The sequence below is a fragment of the Loxodonta africana genome, chromosome 7 (genome assembly GCF_030014295.1).
Source record: "Loxodonta africana isolate mLoxAfr1 chromosome 7, mLoxAfr1.hap2, whole genome shotgun sequence".
In the NCBI taxonomy this organism is placed as follows: domain Eukaryota; kingdom Metazoa; phylum Chordata; class Mammalia; order Proboscidea; family Elephantidae; genus Loxodonta; species Loxodonta africana.
In genome coordinates, this window is record NC_087348.1 from 90,800,077 (window position 1) to 90,818,226 (window position 18,150).

Sequence of the window (18,150 nt, forward strand, 5' to 3'; positions counted from 1 at the left end):
GGGTACATTCAGGTAGCCAACAAATATATGAAAGAGTGCTCATGATCATTAGCCATTAAAAAACCAAAAAAACCCATTGCCATCGAGTCGATTCCGACTCATGGCGACCCTACAGGTCATTAGCCATTAGAGAGATGCAAAGCAAATTACAATGTGGTAACATCTCATACCTGCAAAAATGGCAATGATAAAAAACAACGACAAATGTTGCTGAGGTTGTGAGGCAACTAGAACTCTTATACACTGCCGGCGGAATTGTAAAATTGAACAACCACTATGGAAAACAGTATGGTGCTTCCTCAAAAAGAAATATCTTATGATGCAGCTATCCCACTCCTAGGTATATATCCAAGAGATCTAAGAGCAGTGACATGAATAGACGTATCCACACCTATGTTCACTGCAGTATCATTCACAATAACAAAAAGATGGAAACAACTTAAGTACCCATCAAAGGATGAATGGATAAACAAATTGTGGTCTATAAATACAATGGAATACTATGCAACTATAAAGAGTAATAAGGGATCTGTAAAACATCTTCTAACATGGAAGAATCTAGAGGACATTATATTGAGTGAAATAAGTCAATCACAAAAGGACAATATTGTATGGTCCCACTATTATAAAAAATCAAGAATACACACAGAAAACAACATTCTTTGATTGTTACCAGAGATGGGAAGGAGAGGGAGGGGGAATCACTTTCTAGATAGCAGATACTTGTTATTTTTGGTGATGGGAAAGGCTATACCCAATATGGGTGAAGTCAGTACAACGTGACCAAGGTAAATAAAGACATTAAGAAGTACACAAGAAAAAAGGACAATTTCAGTAAATGCTATAACATATAACTTTGGAACAACAATAACAATAACAAAAAAATATGTGTGTGGTTACACAGGTAGATACTTCTGCTTTTATGCATATAAGAAGGTATATGCAAGTAACTGCACGTGCATGTAGAAGTGTATCTGCAGGCATATGTATATACATGTTTGTGTGTGCTGCGTACATGTCCACATATATAAAAAAGCACTTAGGAGGCACAGATACGGAGGCTTCCTAGATAGATCCAAACAACTCGGGGATTGGTTTACCAGGTTGGAAGGCTTAGGACCACAGTCTTGTGTGACAACTTAGTCAACTGGCATAATATAGTTCATAAAGACAATGTTCTACATCCTACTTTGGTGAGTAGCATCTGTGGGTCTTAAAGACTTGCAAGCAGCCATCTATTGGTCTCTACTCGTATGCAGCAAAAGAGAATGAAGGAAATCAAAGGCTCAAAGAAGAAAATAGTCTGTACGACTAACAGCCCACAGGAACCATGCCCTCTTCTAGTTTGAGACCAGAAAAACTAGATGGTACACTGCTACCACTACCGACCGTTCTGACCAGGTACGCGAGAGAAGGTCCCAGATGGAATGGGAGAAAAATGTAGAACAAAATTCAAATTCCTATAAAAGGCCAGGCCTCTGGACTGACAGAGACTAGAGGAACCCTGAAAACAATTGCCTTAAGATAACCTTTGAACTTGGAACTAAAGCTATTACTAGAGGTCACCTTTCAGTCAAAAAATATATGAGCTTATAAAATAAACAATATCATCCGTGAGTAATCAACTATATGAGACCAAACGGTCAACATTAACCCAAAAGATGAGATGGCAAGGAGGGGAAGGGAAGCTAGATCAATGGAAATAGAACAAACAGAATGGAAATAATGAGAATGCTGACACATTGTGAAAATTGTAACCAATGTCACACAACAACTCATACAAAAATTATTAAATGGGAACCTATTTTGCTGGGTAAACTTTCACCTAAAACACAATAAAATATTATTGGGAAAAAAAAAAAAGGGAAAGAAAGAAAGGCTAGGGGAAGACTAACTCCCCAGCTCAGGAAGACGAAGAGGATTGCTCCTTTTTGGGCAGGGGCACACTTAAAGTCATTTTAAGTCTGAAAGGCATAATTAAAAAAAGAAAACTTCCTCCAAGGCCAGAGTGACCAAAACAAACAAACCCCACCCAAACCCACTGCTGACTCATAGCAACCCTATAGGACAGAGTAGGACTGTCCCATAGGTTTCCAAGGCTGTAAATCTTTATGGAAGCAGGATGCCACATTTTTCTCCCACAGAGCAGCTGGTGGATACAAATGGCCCACCTTTCGGTTAGCAGCTGAGCTCTTTAACCGCTATGCCACCGGGGCTCCTTATCGACCAACTAAGGCAACTTTAATTCTCTCAAAATAAAAAACAAGACAAAAGAGGAAGGAAACAGTTTTAAATCTGTAGTTGTTCTGGGTATTGTGCTAGTCACTTCTTTATTTTTTAATTTTCACCCTACTGTTGTTGTTGGGTGTCATCTGGTAGATTCCGATTCACAGCGATCCCATTTGACAGAGCAGAACTGCCTCATCGGGTTTTCTTGGCTGTAATCTTCATGAAAGCAGATTGCCAGGTGTTTTTCCCACAGACTGCTGGGTGGGTTCAAACCACCAACCTTTTGGTTAGCAGCCAAGTACTTAACTGTTGTGCCAGTAAGCTAATCTTCACCCTAATGCCATGAAATATATGATTCATGCCATTTCAGAGATTAGGATATTGAGGTTTAGATTTACATTACTCTCACAGCTAGTAAGTTGAATGGAGACATAACTCTATACCTACTGAGTGAGACAAAATCCATCCCTACCATTTTTCCTACCAGCCTCCCTACCTCACCACAAAGCCTGAGTCTTCTCAGAGTAAATCTCAGAATTTGACTGCCATTTTCTTTCCCAAGATTCTTTTATCTCTGCTTTAAAACCAGAGAAAACAGGAAATTACTCTGGAGAGTCAATCTGGTCAAAAACAGTTCAGTTATAAAAAAAGCCATTCTACTCCCACTCAGTGTCCTGATATAGGTTATGCTCATGTTACTGAAAAATACCACACAGGCACTGCATTACAGAGTTGGAAGAGGTATTAGGGGTGATTGAGTCCAATTTGCAACTCGCACTGGACTGCCCTTTACAGTGGCCCGCGTGGCTGGCAACACGGCCTCCGCCAGCACACCCTTCTAATGATGGTATGCTCAGAACCTCTTTGGGCAGTCAAAGCTTCTGCTGGAGAGCTCTGCTGGCTAGAAAATTCTTCACTTTGAACTAAAATCCACTTTATTAGGAATCTTACCCTGAATACCTTCTCAGCCCTCACAAAACATGTCTGTTGCCTCTGCTCTAGGACAGTACTCTAGAGATAGGAAAATATCAATTATTCTTCCTGAATCCTCTCTTGTCCAAATTCAACAGACCCGGTTCCTTCAACCCTCCTCCATCCTGATTGCCCACTTCTAGCGAGACATTAGTTTGCATATTCTCTTCCCTTAAAACAATTCGATTTTCTTCCTGTCTTGTTCACTATTCCGCTGATGATTTTGTCCTTACTCTGTGCCAAGCATAGTGCTAGGCTATTTACATAGGAGTTTACAGGCTAGTGGAAAATAATTTATTTTATTAATATAAATGCCTATGTTATTTTCCACTAGTCTCTAATCTCCTACATAAACAGCCTAGCACTATGCTTGACACAGAGTAAGCATTTGCTAGATGCTAACTCCGCTCATGGGTGATGACGAAGGCATCTGGATTAAATCACTTCAGGCCTTCACTAACTGCCTATCACCAAAATCTGGTTATGTCAATTCAATTAAAAAACAAAACATAAAAACATCAGGAGGAAAAAATCATCAGCGGAATAGTGAACAAGACAGGAAGAAAATTGAATTGTTTTAAGGAAAGAGAATATGCAAACTAGTGCCTCGCTAGAAGTGGGCAATCAGGATGGAGGAGGGTTGAGGAACTGGGTCTGCTGAATTTGGACAAGAGAGGATTCAGGAAAAATAACTGATATTTTCATATCTCTGGAGGACTGTCCTGGAGCAGAGGCAACAGACATGCTTTGTGAGGGCTGAGAAGGTATTCAGGGTAAGATTCCTAATAAGGCAGATTTTAGTTCAAAGTGAAGAATTTCTAGCCAGCAGAGCTCTCCAACTGGAGCTGTGACTGCCCAAAGAGGTTCTGAGCATACCACCATTAGAAGGGTGTGCTGGCGGAGGCCGTGTTGCCAGCCACGCGGGCCACTGTAAAGGGCAGTCCAGTGCTGTGGAAACCCTGGTGGCATGGTGGTTAAGTACTATGGCTGCTAACCAAGAGGTCGGCAGTTCCAATCTACCAGGCGCTCCTTGGAAGCTCTATGGGGCAGCTCTACTCTATCCTATAGGGTCGTTATGAGTCGGAATCAACTCGATGGCAGTGGGTTTTTTTTTTTTTTTTTTATAGGCAATATATATGTAATCAGAGAATGTTGGGGTGTTATCAGAGCAAGGAAGAGGTTAGGGAGCAGAGAATGGCTTCTCAGAGAAAAAAAAATTTTTTTAGTTGGTCTTAAATAAAATAGAAGGAGTTTGTAAGAAGTGTGTGGGGGTGAGGACAGAGAAATATATATTTATTCCAAGCATGAAGACATGAAAGTACATGTCATATTAGGGAAACGGTAAATAGTTCAGTATGGTTAGTTTACAGTGAGTTGAGGAAAAGTGGCAGGAAATGAAGATAAAAGGGCAGACTGGGGACAGAGTGTGCAGGAATCTGAATGCCGGGCTAAGAGATGGAATTTATCAGTAAATGATAGAAAATCATTGGAGGGTTTTAACTGGGGAGTTTCAGATTTGTGTTTTATACAAACTACTCTGGCCGCACTGTAGAAAGTTGCTCAGAGTAGGTGAGATCATAGAGAAAGTTACTGCAGTAGCCCAAAGGAAAAGTTAAAACAGTAGATATTGTTGTCGTTAGGTGCCACGGGGTCAGTTCAGACTCACAGGGACCCTCTGCACAACAGAAGGAAACACTGCCCAGTCCTGTGCCATCCTCACAATTGCTGCTATGCTTGAGCCCATTCTTGCAGCCACTGTGTCAACCCATCTCACTAAAGGTCCTCCTCTTTTTCGCTGACCCTCTACTTTACCAAGCATGATGTCCTTCTCCAGGGACTGATCCCTCCTGACAGGTCCAAAGTATGTGAGAATCAGTCTCGCCATCATTGCTTTCCAGCAGCATTCTAGTTGTACTTCTTCCGAGACACATTTCTCATTCTTTTGGCAGTCCGTGGTATATTCAATATCCTTCACCAACACCACAATTCAAAGGCATCAATTCTTCTTCAGTCTGCCTTATTCATGTATGCATATGAGGCAATTGAAAACACCACGGTTTGGGTCAGGAGCAGCTTAATCCTCAAGGGGACATCTTTGCTTTTTAACATTTTAAAGAGATCTCTTGCAGCAGATTTGCCCAAAGCAATGCGTCTTTTGATTTCTTTACTGCTGCTTCCGTGGGTGTTGATTGTGGATCCAAGTAAAATGAAATCCTTGACAACCTCAATCTTTTCTTTGTTCATCACGATGTTGCTTATTGGTCCAATTGTGACGATTTCTGTTTCCTTTATGTTGAGGTGTAATCCATACTGAAGGCTGTGGTCTTTGATCTTCATTAGTAAGTGCTTCAAGTCCTCTTCACTTTCAGCAAGCAAGGCTGTGTCATCTGCATAATGCAGGCTGTTAATGAGTCTTCCTCCAATCCTGATACCTTGTCTTTCTTCATATAGTCCAGTTTCTCGGACTATTTGCTCAGCATACAGATTAAATAGGTATGGTGAAATAATACAACCCTGACGCACATCTTTCCTGACTTTAAACCATGCAGTATCCCCTTGTTCTGTTTGAACAACTGCCTCTTGTTCCATTTACAGATTCCTCATAAGCACAATTAAATGTTCTGGAATTCCCAATCTCTATAATGTTATCCATAATTTGTTATGATCCACACAGTGGAATGCCTTTGCATAGTCAATAAAACACAGGTAAACATCCTTCTGGTATTCTCTGCTTTCAGCCAGGATCCATGTGACATCAGCAATGATATCCCTGGTTCCATGTCCTCTTCTGCAACCGGCCTAAATTTCTGGCAGTTCCCTGTCGATATACTGCTGCAGCCGCAAAACAACGGTAATGAGACAAAATAGAGGGGGGAAACTACAAAGATGTTTAGGAGACAGAGCCTACAAAACCTGATACTGATCACAAACTTCACTTTATTGCTATGAGCTGAGAGGCTGCAAAGAAATATGAAAAACATTCTTGCTGCAAGGTTTGCAGGTTTTTATGTATTTGTCTATTTTTAATTAAACGAACCTTGAATTAGTTAGCTCCAGAGAACTGCCTGAATCTGAATTCCTCTTAGTAGCTGGGAGGCCTGGCTGCTGAGAGAGCTATACTGGTGAGAATATAGGTCAATCCAGACAGGCAGTGGTTCTGCAGTGCCGGCTCTGGGCCTGCCCACCAGATCTGAATCTTGAAGGGACCTCTATTTCGGGTTCAACGTCCACCTACTCACCCTCCCACCAATGAGTCCGATAGAATTGTAAAGGGTATGAACTGTAAGTAAGACACTCTTCTTTCCAGTCAGGGCAAGGCGACTCTCCCTCGGTTCTTCTACCAAGAAAGAGGGAAATATCCAGAACCAACTGTGCTCCAAATTGTGCTGCATCATCAGGGAGAACATGCCCACACAGGCAGAAGGCCAGCAACCTCTGGATCATTCACCTAGGCTGAGCCCTAGCAGAGGCAGGCTGTTAAAATGAAAGCAGGCTCAACTTGATATGTCTTCAGTGTAGAAACAATGTCAACAACAACAAAAAAGACAAGAAAATAGACTGCTAAAAATCTAATAATATAATTGCTCCTAGGTAAACATATAAGGCCAAGTGCATGCTGTTCCTCAGGGGAAAAAACTCTCTAACAAATCTAAAAATATCTCTGCAGTTCTCTATCTGCTGGTATGGGAGAAATTTTAATGGAAAGCAGATGGCCTGTTCTGTCTCAATCTACACTCAAAGACTGTGCTCCATTTTTCCTCCCTGCATCTGTGAGGTGCTTGGGAGGTATCCAGGGCTTTATAGGTTGTTTGGTGAGTGGTTGTTCCTGCCCTTGGGTACATATACCTTCTAAAAACAGGCAACAGAGCAAGGTAAAATTCTGCAAAATGATGACTCGATCCATTAATTCCTGTCCCTCCCAGACCAATTCAATCTTTCATTTCCATTATCCTGTTTAAAGAGATCAGGCAAAGGGAAGAATCTTGCCCACATTAAAAAAAACATATCAGGATAATGTTTTCCATGTGAAGAAAATAACAACAAAATTAAATCCCTACCTCACACGTCTCTAATTCCAGAAAGACCTAAATAAAAAAATATAAAGGAGAGTATTATTATGACCTTGGGACTGGAAAGGATTTCTCAGATGAGTCCAAAAGGAAAAACCACAGAAGAAAAGGTTAATAAATTTAACTCATCAAATTTAAGATGCTGGCACAGTGGTTAAATGCTCAGCTGCTAACCAAAAGGTTAGCAGTTCAAACCCGCCAGCCATTTTGTGAGAGGAAAATGTGGCAGTCTGCTTCCATAAGGATTACAACCTTGGAAACCCTATGGGGCAGTTCTACTCTGTTCTATAGGGTCGTTATGAGTTGGAATCAGCTTTACAGCAATGGGTTTGGTTCGGGTTTATTACAAAAGATATCATTAACAAAGTTAAAAGACAAGCACTAAGTAGGAAGATGTATTTGTAAAACATATAACAAAGGATTAGTATCAGAAGTTAAGAACTCACAAAAATCACTAAGAAAATGAAAACAAGTTAGTAGGATGTGATCAGGAAATTCATACATGAAAACACTCAAATGACTTCAGAGAAGGGGAAGAAGAGAAAAAGATGTTCAACCATACTAAGTAATTAGCAAAATGTAAATAAAACATTATTTAACACCTATCACACAGGCAAAAATTTTAAAGTCTGATGATATCAAATGTTGGGAAAGATCTGAAACAATGGGAATTAGTAAAACCATTTTGAAGGGCAATTTTGCATTACCAAATAAAGATGTGCAACCTAGCAACTCTGTTTCTAGGTATATATATGCTTGGAAAACTTAAACTTAAGTTGAGCCTGTGGAATGGGTAGGATTCTGACAGGCAAAGACTAAAAAACTGGCATTCCCAAATAAAAAAGAATAGTGTAAGCAAGTCACAGAGAAAAGAAAACCAGTGTTCAGAAAACAGCCACTTTAATTTTGCTTCCGCACAGAGGGGCCAAAAAGCATGTAATAGGAAATGGGACAGAATATGTGGATGATCAGATCACAAAAGGTCTTGAATAAGACATTAAAAAGGATAGGATGTATTTGATGAGTGACAGGAAAGCAATAAAACTTTCAAACACATGTTCTTTAGGGAAGAGCTCTATGGAGGATATGTGGAAGATGGCCTGGAAGAAGGCAGACAGACCACCTAAAAATCATGAATCTGATGTTGAGTGAAAGAAGCTTGACACAGGAGTACATACTATATAATTCTAAGTTCAAAAACCAGGGAAAACAAATCTATGGTGTTAGAAGTCAGGATAGTAATCATCCTTAGGGGGTGAGTAGTTGCTGGGAGCTGGAAGGGGCACAATGGCAGTTTCTGGGGTGATGTTACATTCTATTTCTTGATTTGGGTATAGTTTATATGAGTATTTTCACTTCGTGAAAATTCATCAAGCTGTACGCTAATATAATCTATGTATATTATACTTCAATTAAAAAAAAAAGATAAATCCTGAACTAGGTGAATGGCAAAGAATTAAAAAAAAAAAAACTGGGTTGTTTCCACTTTTTGGATATTATGAAGAATTCCACTAAGATACCTGTGTACAAGTTTTTCAGTTCCACTGATGTATTTATCGCTATGCCAGTATCACACTGTCTTGATTCCTGTAGCTTTGTAATAGGCTTTGAATCAGGAAGTGTGTATCTTCCAACTTAGTTCTTCTTTTTTCATATTGTTTTGGCTAATATAAAAAAAAAAAAAAAAAACCCACTGCTGGCGAGTCCATTCTGACTTACAGCAACCGTAGAGAACAGGGTAGATCTGCCCCATAGGGTTTCTAAGGAATGGATGGTGGATTCCAACTGCCAACCTTTTGGTTAGCAGCCAAGCTCTTAACCACAGTACCACGAGGGCTCTACTTTGGCTGATATGGGTCCACTGAATTTCCACACGAATTTCAGGAATAGCTTGTCAATTTCTGCAAAGAAGCAAACTGGAATTTTGATAGCAATTACATTGAATCTGTGTATCAATTTTGAGAGTATTGTCATTTTAACAACATTAAGTCCTTCGATCCATGAACATGGGATGTCTTTCCATTTATTTAGATCTTCTTTAGTCTCTTTCAGCAATGTTTTTATTTTCAGGGTGTAAGTTTCGCACTTCTCTTGTTAAATTTATTCCCAACTATTTTATTCTTTTTGATGTTATTATAACTGGAATTGTTTTCTTAATTTCATTTTTGGATTATTCACCACAAGTATATAGAAATACAATTAAGTTTTGTATATTGATCTTGTATCCTTAACCTTGCTGAACTTGTTTATTATAATATTTTTTATTGGTTGCTTAGAATTTTCTAGATGAAAGATCATGTTATCTGTAAATACAGATAGTTTTACTTCTTCCTTTCCAATCTAGATGCCTTTTATTTAATTTTCTTGCCTAACTCTCCTGGTTAGAACCTCCAGTACAATGCTGAAGAGAAGTGGTGAAAGTGGACATCATTGCCTTCTTCCTATATTACCCCTATATTAGGGGTAAAGGATTCACTCTTTCTCCATTAAGTATGATGGTGGTGGTGTTGTTAGTTGTCATCGAGTTGGCTCCAGTTCATGGTGACCTTATGTATAATAGAACAAAATGTTGCCTGGTCTTGTGCCATCTTCAAGATCATTGGTATGTCTGAGTCCATTATTGTGGCTACTGTGTCACTGCATCTCCTTGAGGGTGTCCCTACTTTTCGCTGACCCTCTACTTCACCAAACAGGATGTAGCTGTGGGTTTTTTGTAAACATTCTTTACCAGATTGAGGAAGTTCCCTTCTATTCTTAGTTTGTTGTATGTGTGTGAGTATGTGTGTGTTTGTTGCTGTTTTTATATCATGAAAGGGTATTGGATTTTGTCAAATGCTTTTTCTGTGTCTGTTAAAATGATTGTTGGGTTTGTCCTTTATTCTTCTAATATGATGTAATACATTAATTGATTTTCCTATGCGGAACAAACCTTGCATCCTCAGGATAAATCCCACTTGGTCACAGTGTATAATCTTCAGTCTCTCCATAATAATACCTTATACACATATGATGGGCGTTAATTTTTTTTTAACATACACTTATATAACACTCAATATGGGCCATGTAGAGTTCTAAATGCTCTCAAATATTAGCTCATTTAATCTTAACAACTCATGAAGTAGATACTATTAGTTTCTCCATCTTACAGATAAAGAAAGCAAGGTATGCAAAAATTATTCAGTCAAGGTCACATGGCAAGTAAGTGATGAAGCTGGTATTGAAATTCAGGCAGTCTGACTCCAGAGTCGACGCACTGAATCCCAAAGTTATTTTGATCTTCTATGTATATATCACAGTAGGTTAAAGCACAGTTCTAGAGTCACAGAGAATCGGGTTCAAATTGTGGCTCTGCCGCTTACTAGCTGGGTAACCCTGAGCTTTATGTTCTTATCTCTACAAAGAGGATAATAATATTTCCTAAGCCATAATGGAAACCCTGGTGGCTTAGTGGTTAAGAGTTGGGCTGCTAACTAAAAGGTCAGTAGTTCCAATCCACCAGGCACTCAAATTGAGAGGATAAAGTGAAATAATTAAGATAAAAACATTAGGCATGGTAGCTGACACAAATACATAAGAAATGGTAACGGTTATTTGTAGAGCGCAATACAGAGTTCTCAGGACATTTTTACATACATCTGGGAAATCTGGAATCTGGATTCTAGTCCTGGCTCTGCCTGGAGGATGAATGGCAGTTATTTAGAACAGATGAAATGTGTAACAATAGGATATTAATGGAACCTACCTAAGAAGACACTAGTAAGATCATTTGATGGTTTCTTTTGTTGTTTCCCCTCATTTCCAAAACAATGTGTGCTCATTTGAGAAAAATCAGAAAATTTTTACAAATAAAAACATAAAGAACATCCATAATTCCCCTGATTGAGGGACAATCACTGTTAACACGTTGTGTATCTATTTCTCCAGATGTTCTTATAGGAATACACACACACATTATTCTTCAACAACGAGATCATATACTGTCCTGTAGCCCACCTCAATTTATTTAAGGAATTGTGACTTGTTGGGTCACTTAGACTTGTTTCAGTCAACCCCGTCATTAGAGATTTAGGTTACTTAAGCATTCACTATTAATCAACAGAACGAAGCAGAAATATAGACTAAAAATGAATTAGAAATAAAAAGGCAAAAATGTGTGGACACCTTTATTTACACATTTTTAAAAAGGAACAAAAATGCTTTACAATGCACAGAAGATTGTAAACACACACATATACATAAGTGCACAAAAAATTAACTCTATTCAAAGAATAGTGACTGGTTTGTTGTTGCCACAAAAAAAAATTCATGCTGACTAGAAGCTTGCTTTTGTCCAGCTCATATTTGGCCGAAGGGCAACAGGCATGATCACCTGAAGCCATGTGGGGAGGAACAAAAGGCAGGAAATGAGGGACAAGACTGAGGATCTGGAAGCTTTTCATCAAATAGTCTAAAAATCTATGGGTAAAAACAACCATTTCCAACAAGGAAATTTTAATGAAAGGGATGGGGTAGGGGACTAACATTTATTGAAGCACCTACCTGCCTGTGCCAAATATTTATACTAGGTATTTGCACGCTACCTCCTTTAATTTTTTCGGCTGCCAGACAGAATATCCCTGTACTCCTGAGACTAGGGTGAAGGGATGTGCCCAGTCTCATGTCTGGTAAGTGGTACAGCTGGCTTTCGAATCCACATTTACCTGCCTACAGGGCCCCTGTTTATCCCATTGGACTGTGATGGCTAGAAGATTCTGCTTCTAGGTATGGTTGGCATCTGTCTCTCTCCCAACCCTACAGCACATTCCTACAGAATCAAAGCCTCTTTTCAATTTTACAGTCCCTTAACAGGGATGGATGACCCAGTAAGCAAGGTAAACACAAGTAAGCCCATACTTACCTTGCTTACTGGGTAACCCATCCCACTACAAAGAAAGTCCAAGACTCCTCTGCTCACTTTCCTAGCCAGCCCACATGCAGATATAGGAGAAGGATTATAAATCATTTTTAAATGGTCTACCTGCCTTCTTCCAGGCCATCTTCTGCACAGCCTCCATAGGGATCTTTCCTAAAGCACGTGTTTTTGAAAATGTTTACTGCTTTCCTGTAATCCACTAAGTAAAACCCATCCTCCTTAATGTCTTATTCAATAACTTTTGTGATCTGATCGTCCACAGGTACTGTCCCATCTCCTATTACATGCTTTTGGACACTGTGCAGCAGCAAAACTAAAGTGGCTGTATACTGAACACTCACTTTCCTATCTCTGACTCTGCTTACACTGTTCATTTGGGAATGCTAATCCTTTTAACTTTGCCTGTCAGAATCCTACAAATTTAAATGGCTGATATTATAGAGACTTGTCAGCCCACTGGTGGAAACAGGTGACAAATAGGTATAATGTGCATATACCAGGATTGGGCTTCCAAATAAACTGAAGTATGGAACACATCTTAGGTCAAAAAACCCCCCAAAATACTACCTGTTCAACACATTTTTTGTTTATAGCTGCCACTAGGTTACTATGTGACCTGGGCAAGGCCCTAGCCCTCTCTGAATCTCAGTTTCCTCATCTGCAGAATGATAATAATGACAGGATTCAAGGAGCCTGAAGAACCCCTGAAACCAGTGCCCTGGGATAATCTTTAAACTTTAAACCAAAAAATTCTTCTTAAAACCAAACAGCAGTCTAGCTTAACCAATAAAAAATGTCTGCCTTAAGCATTATGCTCTTTTGAGATCTATCAACAGCAACTGGAAAGATCAGACAGGAACCTCAGGGGGCAGTGGTTTATGTTAATGGGGGAGGACCAACTCCAAAAAGGAGGGTGATAATGGCTGCGCTAACTTCAAAGAATGTAATCAATGTCACTGAACTGTACATGTAGAAACTGTTGAACTGGTATATGTTTTGCTGTGCATATTTTTCACAACAATAAAAAAAAAAAAAAAAGGACAGCTACAATAAGTGAATATCTCCCATATTGCATTTTACAGGTAAGAAAACTGAGGCTCTGAGAGGCTAAGAAATTTGCCAACAGTTATGGACATGCCAGAGTTAAGATAGAAACCAGATCTATTGATAAAAAAGATTAGGGAAAAAAAAAAAAAAAGAATTGGAATGGGGAACGTTAGCTTCTGCTTCTATGTGTTATTTTATTTTTTCCTTTTCACACTTAAGAAGGCATCAGTAGAACTGTCTTTGTGTAATGAAAATGATACAGTGCACTCTGTTGGATTGAATTAGAAGGTGCACTGAATTACAATTAACTCATGGCCTTATCCTAACAGCTGGGTAATCAGATCAATCTAATTTTCTGAATTTTACTGCTTGTTTTATTATGGCATATAAGCAGTTGAAATTACAATGGGAATCCAAGTGTCTTGCACAAAGACAACACACTGTAAAGAACATCTCTTACTCTGGGTGATAGCAGGAGGTTACTGAACCTCTCTGCACCTCAGTTTCCAAACCTATAAGACAGAAAAAGTAATTTCTTGACCCACAGTTGTCAAGGTGTATTAAATTTAGAAATGCCAAGCAGTAGGAAAAAAGGTAATTCCCTAAGGGTTATGAGAAAATTACCTGAGAAATATCTAACAGAAAAGCTCCCTGACACACACCGGCCTCAATACTCCTGAGAACTCAGTGATAAGCATGACCAACCACCCTGTTGCCTAAGCCAAAGCAGGCCTGGGATAAGTCCGGATTCCTCCTCGCTTACTCCTCAAATCCAGTGTAAAGTCCTAACTTACTTATTCATATTCCACAAATATTAAAAGTCTACTGTATGCCAGATATTGTTCTTTCGAAAGATGTCTCAAACATGTCCTCTCTTCTCCATCCCAAATACTATCCCTAGTTCACTTCTCTTGAACTTCTCCTAACTGGTCTTTTAACCTCCAGTTTCTCCCTCTCCAATCCATCGTCCTCACTGCATCCAGAAGGATCTTTCAAACATGCCAATCTAGCCATCATGCCTACAAATCTCTGTTGGTTCCCCATCGCTAAATGTAAAATTCCAAACTTCTTGGCATGACATTAGGACTCTCCACGTCTGGCTCCTATCCATCTAAATGTCCAACTTCCTCTTTTGCCAATCCTCGTCTGGCATTTTACACTTCACCAACACCAAATGCACAGCTGTTCTAGCACATTCCATTTGACTATTCTGTATCCATGCCTTTGTTCAGACTATTCTCAACACTTGGCTTGTCCTCCCTTCACTCTTCACTTCATTTGCTTCTCCTAAAGTCTTCCTTGATCCTCCTCCAACCTGGCTAGATTAGGGGTCCCTCCTGGCTACTCCTATAACTGACTTTTCTGATAAAACCGAAAACCAAACCCATTGCTGTGAATTGATTCCGACTGCCTTGTAGGGTTTCCATGGCTGTAATCTTTACGTGAGCAGAATACCATGTCTTTCTCCCATAGAGTGGCTGGTGAGTTCAAACTGCAGACCTTTCCGTTAGCAGCCTAGTGTATAACCACTGTGCCACCAGGACTGCTTAGATTTTCTGACAGATTAAATTTCCGTTGATCTCAAATATTTAGCCCCCAATTTGGTGGATGTGGTATCAGTCTAGTGATGACCACCTAAGCCATGGTTCTCTTTGTACCTGTATGTCCTAGACGAGGGTGTTTCCTTGGGCTCTCACCACCCAAATCTGTTCTTTTCAGTCTCCCTCCTTCAGTAGTCACCAAGTCTCATGGCTGAGGCCCTGGGTTTTCCCAAGACAGACTTCCCAGCAAACCAGCATTTCCCTACTGACTCCACTTTCAGCCCAGAAAAAGGAGCATGGAATTTACATTCAGATGTAGGTTCTAATACCGGTTTTGTCATTGTCAAACTGTTTAAGTTCAGACAACTTATTTCCAGTCACTGTGCTTCAGCTATCCCATGTAAAGTAGGATAATAACTTTGCAGAGTTGAGATGATAATAATGCTAATAATAAAACAAGTAATATTATTAATTTGTCAAGTATTATGCTAAGCACTTTACATTTGTTTCATTTAATCCTCACAAGCCCCACATGAGGTAGGCTCTACTATTATCTCTATTTTATAGATTAGGACACCATTCAGAGAAGCTAATTGCCCAGGTCATTGTGACAGACATTATGAACTGGCTAACCCAACGCTCATTCCCAACTCCCTTTGCCCTTGCCTGCCTCCACTACTAAGGCTGGAAAATGTAAATACTTTCCCAGCCTTTCTGGCACCTAGGAGTGGCCATGTGGCCCAGTTCTGTCCAATGAGATGTACAGAGAAGGTTGCTGGGGAATTTCAGAAAAGCCTTTCCTTTCCTAATAAAAGGACAGGCATTACTGATGTCCCCTACTCTCCTCCCACTTTTTTCTACCTCAATCACAGACATAATGCCTGGAGCTGTAACAGCCATCTTAGATGAAGAGGGAAAGGCCAAAAGAGTCATGAGGATACTAGTTTTGAAATCACTGACCTAATGAATAATGCCACCTGCCACTGACCTCCAGATTTCTTTTTATGTGAGAAAAATATACCTTCTATTTGCTTAAGATACTGTTGGTCAGATCTTCAAGTACTGCATCTTTAGGTATTTATAAAAGATATACAGTGATCAAATGATGGAGTTGGGATTCAATCCCAGCCAGTCTTAAATACTAAGCTACATGAAAAATGCTTAGCACTGGGCTTAGTAGAGAATGGATGCTCGAATAAGGAAAATGGTTATATCAACCACTCAGCCTACCTCCTAAAGGCTCCAAGCTCCTGTGGAAACTCAGGATTGTCACTAGCCTAAATCACAACAAAGCTGCTTAGGAACCAGGGCTTTGAACCAGTTCAGTCATGGCCGACAAAGCGAAACCAGAACAGACCCAAATTTTTACAGTTTGGGTGATCCAGAACGATAACCAGAATAGGAAAAATTATAGGTAGAAGCCCTGGAATGAGAGACTCAGAAGAGGTGTAGTAAGCCCTTTCAGGTGGTTGATGCGGGAGACTGCATTACTGGCAGAACTGTGGAGAATGACACACATTCAAAGCAGTATGATCAGCCACCATCTTTGAGTGAGGCACCATTGTTTTAGACACTGCTCAAAATCCCATGGGCAAGAGATTTGGTTGCTATGCAACGTCTACGCTGCCCTTGTTTTCTAAGAGGGAGATTAGACTTCTAGCTGGGCTCTGACCTGTAATTTTTCACATTTCAGTTATCATTTGGTTCACCTAAATTTTAAAAAGTCAGGACTGTTCCGGTTTCACTTACTTGGCCATGACTGAACCTGGAAGAACTGATTCGAAGCCCTGTTAGGAACAAGCTACCTCTCTGTTTTCCTCTCTTGTCCATATTTCTGAAATCAGTTCTCCCAGTTCAGGAGGGAAGAGGAAGGTGAGGTCTGAACTCATGTCTTAGCTCTCTATTCACCCTTACCTATTTCATGGTATCACAAAGATTCCAGGGCTCCTGTCATGCAGTCACAAGACAACAGAGTTCAATAAACTCAGCATAAACTTACAATCATGACAGGACTTGTGGTGACATTAGAGGCCCAAATTTCTCCCTGAAAGTCAGTGACCTCTGGAGGAACAAGAAGACAGGGACTATTGATTTTTCTGCCTCTTCTCCTGCTGAGAGCAGTAATAGCAAAAATCTGATTTAGACACTTAAATTCAAGTACCTTCACCACCAGCTGAGCAATTTTCAAGTAATCACACTTTTAACCTCACCCAACATGAGTCCTTTAAAAGGCAATTTTTAGGGCCAGTTATTTAGTTTTCCTAAGATGTGCAAGGAAAAAGGCAGTACTGTTGGTTATCCTGCTGGGAACTGTAGCTTTTATCCCCATGTCCAGGGTTTAGGGTTGCCTGTTCACAGATATCCCAATCTGTCTGAAAGGGGGCCAACTACCTATAGTTGACACATGAACTCTGCTTCTAAAGCTGTTTGGAACTCAAAGGGCATTTCCCAGAGAAATCATGACATGTATGACGGTAAGAGTCTAGACAAGTTCACAGAATTGGGAGAGAAGTGAGACTACTGAACATTTACTAAATGGAGGTATGTGCACCAGAATCACCTGGAGGGCTTGTGAAAACAGATTGCTGGGATCCGCCCCCAGTTTCTGATTCAGAAGGTCTGGGCTGGGGCCCAGGAATCTGTATTTCTATCAATTCCTACATCCAGGGACTACACTTTAAAAATCATTGCTATGAAATTAAATCGATCAATCACAAAGACTCTGGAAACCCATACTTGGCACCTCCAGATGTTGACAAAGTCTCTTCATCCCTAAGAAGAAGTTCACTATATCAAGATATTCATCTCATTAATACCCTTTATTTATTTACTTTTACAAATAAATAATTAATTAAAAACAAAGTCAATAGTGACAGGTTTCCAAATGCTTTAGGACGCTGTACAATGCCTGTAGGTTTTCATAAGGCAAAGCTCTCTTAAAAAGATGCTTTGAGTTCAGAAGAAGTCTCCTAGAAGCTCCACACAACACATTCTAGAAGACAGGGCAAGTTTGCAGTGGGGGTTCACCAATCTCTCAGAGTGTGCACATACTACCACAAGCTGCTATTAAGAAAAAAAATCTTTAAAAGAACGATTCTCAAGCTTTTCCCACAACACACCTGTGCTCACCATAGTAATGTTCAGAGGTAGATGGGTACCAAGATGGAAAAGAGAGAGTGTATGTGATTGTCGGGGAGGTGTGATGGGGAGGGAGAAGAGACAGACAAAAACCACACAATTCCGAGATACCCTTCATGGTAGCTTAAGGTGTTGTAAATGGGTTATAGGTGAGTTGAGATACTGATTCCTTAAGCTCTCAGGTGTTTGGGAAGGAGGTGGGGCACAGGAGCTCTTGGACAGCCTTGTCTGTTTATCCAGG

General features: G+C 40.0%; 1 protein-coding gene across 5 annotated transcripts in view; it reads right to left on the reverse strand.

The window, feature by feature from the left end:
* The window catches only part of FAM168A (family with sequence similarity 168 member A), a 235,100-nt gene that overhangs the window by 41,765 nt on the left and 175,185 nt on the right, over positions 1-18,150 (reverse strand). The window lies entirely within an intron of this gene.